Raw genomic sequence first — 4,074 nt, 5'->3', positions numbered from 1 at the left:
TTTCTATTGGTGGAAAAGAAACAAAAATCCTGAATATAGAAATAACACTTTACTCACAAATTTAAGAAAATAAGTATACATATATAAATTTGTTCAAATAACAGACACTGTACACTTAAAAATAATGAACTTCACTAATACTAAGTATTCTCTTGAAAGTAGGAGAGTTGGTCAGTTGATTGATGTAAAATCATCGATGATTGAAGCAAAACTGCAAAATATGTAAGGAAAAGAAAAAGATGTTAATTTTTTTACACACAAAATCACTAAAATTTTTGGTGTGAAAGGAAGGCTATATTTATTGCAGTAATTCTTATTGGATCTGGATAAAATTTTCAAAAAGTCATCTACAATGATCCTAGATGATGACAAAACAATAAAAAAATATATATAGTAACTATAAACTGGAAGAGAATGGCTTGGTTTCAATGTAACCCCCACCACACGAGATTTACGGAAATGAAAGGCAAATTTAGAGTACTAATAAATGATGGATATGCATGAAATTTTTTAGTGTCTGGGGCTTCGTCTTCGAGCTCTTTTACCTCAAAAACAGAGCAAATAAGGTGAGTCACGTCCCTTGGGAGGTACCTCTTTTGCCCAAGTCGACTAAGTGCCCAATCACGGGCGAGTTCCATGGCCAAATCTACATAAAATTACCTCCTGTTGTATGACTTGTTGCCTGGCAAGTTTTGGTGGATGTAGAATGAATTGTTCACCACAATATTGAGAACACCATAGAAGGTACATACGGGCCACCTCCGTGTCTTCCTGCTGCAAGTCAGGGCAGAACATATTTGTTCGAAGGTGTCGACTCCTCCCTTCGTTGCATTATAGCACATATGAATATGGCTTTTTTGGTTCTCAATAACCGTGGGATTGTGAAGCACAGTTGAAAGAATCTGGATCTTTTTCGTGGTCTTCACAAGTTGGCACAAAAGGGTGACCTTGTCCTCGTAGTTATACAAGGCCACACATTCGCCCAAATCCAGTGGTGTTGTCAGCATCACAGGTGTGTAAACTTTGGGACGAATAGTGCCAACTAAATGCATCCCAAATTGACGGAGACCCCCTGGCTAAGGGCAAGGAAGTAAACCAGTTATCTGTGGTAACAAAACGCCCAGTCTTCCTGAAGGGGCGGTTTAGCTCCATCGTGAAGTACTCTCCCAAGGGTGTACTTGTAGTGGTAGTCCCCTTGCCCAAGTAGGGAATTGCATTGCACATGTAGTATCCCTCTGTATTACAGGCTATAACTAACTTGATGCCACACTTAAGAGAAAAGAAATAAAATTCAATCATTAGTCATCAATCAACACTCACAGGTAATCAATGAAAATCAAATAAAATAAGTTAAAATAAAATAGAACATGATAAAATCAAATAAAATATACATATATAAATAAAATATACTGTACATAATAAATAAATAATAAATTTTAAGAATTTATATATGATGAAATAAATGCGGATTCCAATAATAAAATCATTATTTTTAGTCATCCATGAATATGTAGTCATTATAAAAATGTAATGAGATTCACACTGAACATAAATAAAATGTACTGTACATAATAAACAAATAATGAATGTTAATAATTTATATATAATTAAATAAATGCTGATTCCAATATCAAAAGAAATATTTTTAGTCATCAATGAATATGTAGGAATTATAAGCATGGAATAAGATTTATCCTGAAGAAAATGCAATAAAATCTAAATAAAGAAAATTCAAATCGTTTACTTACTTTGCTGGTTATTTGGGATGTACATCCTGAAAGCACACTGTCCCCTGAAATCGAGGAGCTGCTCATACACGGTAAGATGCCCACTTGCTTCATAGTTTGCAATGCAGTTTGCAATGACCTAGTCCCACAAACTCCTTATAGCAGCAAATTTGTCAGTCTTCACACATTCCTCCCTCGTGGCAAGGATCTCAAATCATAGAGCCCTCTGAATAAAGGCGAAGCAGCGTTCACTCATGACAGTCCTGTGGAAGGGACATCCTTGAGACTTGGAGAACATCTCTTCCAATGTCAAATGATTGTCCTTCCGTGCCCCTGTCATGATGAGCATCCCAAGGAATGCACGGAACTCCATGAGGATTAGGTCCTTGAAGGTCGGGTTGTTTTGCCGCTTTCACTTGTTTCTGAGGATGATAATGTTGCCGTTGGTGTGGACGACCACTTCAGTAAGTAAGACATCCGGCAAAAACTTGGTAAAAACTTCGGCAGGAGTACTGCACCCAATGACGCTCATGGTAGGGCCGGGATTGTCAAACTGGTCGATCTTCATAATAGGGGGTATTATTGGGTTTGGCTTTGAGTGCCCCTTTGTGTTGTCCTTAGCCTTGTAGGAGTTGTCCGGCAATCTCTTCAATGCCACACCTACTGCAGGGCGAAGAGGTCAGGATCAGCAGGAGACGCTGAAGGAGGCACAGGAGACGCTGAAGGAGGAACAGGACACGCTGAAGGAGGCACAGGAGACGCTGAAGGAGGAACAGGACACGCTGAAGGAGGCACAGGAGACCCTGAAGAGGGCACAGGAGACACTGAAGGAGACACAGGAGACGCCGCAGAGGACACAGGAGACGGTGAAGGAGACCTACGAGCGAGGGAACTCAAAAGAACTACATGCGAGATAGCCAAATCTTGCATCACATCAGCTAATTCTCCCTCAGGATTAGCAGCGAAAAGTTGGGCCTCTTACTCCTCCTCCTGCCAAGTTACGGCATCGTGGAGGTCGTCAAGGACACTGCCTGCTTCAAACGTCGATATAGAAAGTTCTTCTTCACCGCTACTCACGAAGAGAACCTGCAAAAACTCTTCCTACGACAGGTTTCTCTTAGCCATGGCGAAATCTGAAAATAGGAAAAAAATTGAAAATTATAAATTAGGCTAAAATCACATATTTGCTGCACTATGATCCAATTTGGCGATTGGTATGGGAACTAACATAATACACTAATACTCTCATAAGTTAAAGTAAGTAATAAAGAAATAAATAATAAAGCAGTAATGTAAAATGCAAAACTTTTGCGATTGCATAACTTACCCTCTTTACGGTAACGTAGTGTCAGATATACACCAATTTCAACTTTGGAGGGTGATATTCAGTGAACGCGGCGGAGCAGAGGTGACACATGTGTTGCTTCTACTAAAGCTGGTGAACAAATAAGCAAAAATTTTTTCACAATCATAACAATGTCGTTAGCAATATTCTTAAAACTGTATGTAGCTCTTTTACTTTAATTGACTCTATAATTCTTAAACAACTTTTTAATAAGAGTATTTCTGAGTACGTTTCTGCCGTATAAGATTATCATAATAGGAAACTTAGAAGCTTGGGTATTTTTATTCCAAATTTTAACAAAGGCTGAATAACTTTTTTTAACTATTCTAATTATGTTTTATCTAAAAGAGAAGAGTTTCTGTTGTCGTTAGGTTTGCATGTCTGTCCTCTGAACTTCAGACGTAATTACTCGAAGTTTTTTCTACCTCTATAGTCACTATTTAAAAGGCTTAAATCTCTGCCCTTTGACATGAATCTTAGTAATCTGCAATCCAAACTATATGAAATATCCCATGCTACATTTGGGAAACTAAAAACCAGGTGGACACCCTTTTTTAAGAAAACAGATTTTGATATATTGAGGAAGCTTGCCAATAGAGAGCACATTATCATCTCTAGACAAGATAAAGGCAAAGGAACTGTTATTTTAAATAAGGAGGAATATGTGAAAAAAATGGAAAGTATTCTGAATGATGAATCGAACTTATTGGAAAATTGGTGAGCCTAATTTTAATAAAACCTTTAAAACAGAGGATAAAATTAATAGGTTTTGAAGACTCTTAAAAATGAAAAATCCATTACTGAAACTACTTACCAAAATTTGTTCTGTTCCGGGTCTTCCTATGGCATCTTATATGGTTTACCCAAAATTCACAAGCCCAATGTTCCGCTGAGACCCATCTTACCGTCCTTTAACACCCCTAATTACAAACTAGCTAAGTTTCTCGTTCCCTTGCTAGAACCTCTGACAAAATATAAATTTTCTCTGAATAACTCCTATGT

The 4,074-nt window shown here is 37.7% G+C and overlaps 1 pseudogene; it reads right to left on the bottom strand.

The window, feature by feature from the left end:
* Positions 1 to 1,076: 1,076 nt before the first annotated feature.
* LOC137659955 (piggyBac transposable element-derived protein 4-like) lies at positions 1,077 to 2,295 on the bottom strand (annotated as a pseudogene).
* Positions 2,296 to 4,074: the final 1,779 nt, after the last annotated feature.

This window comes from Palaemon carinicauda, chromosome 20 (genome assembly GCF_036898095.1).
Source record: "Palaemon carinicauda isolate YSFRI2023 chromosome 20, ASM3689809v2, whole genome shotgun sequence".
Classification (NCBI taxonomy): domain Eukaryota; kingdom Metazoa; phylum Arthropoda; class Malacostraca; order Decapoda; family Palaemonidae; genus Palaemon; species Palaemon carinicauda.
The sequence above is the reverse complement of the archived record's forward strand: the minus strand, read 5'-3'. Positions and strand labels throughout refer to the sequence as shown.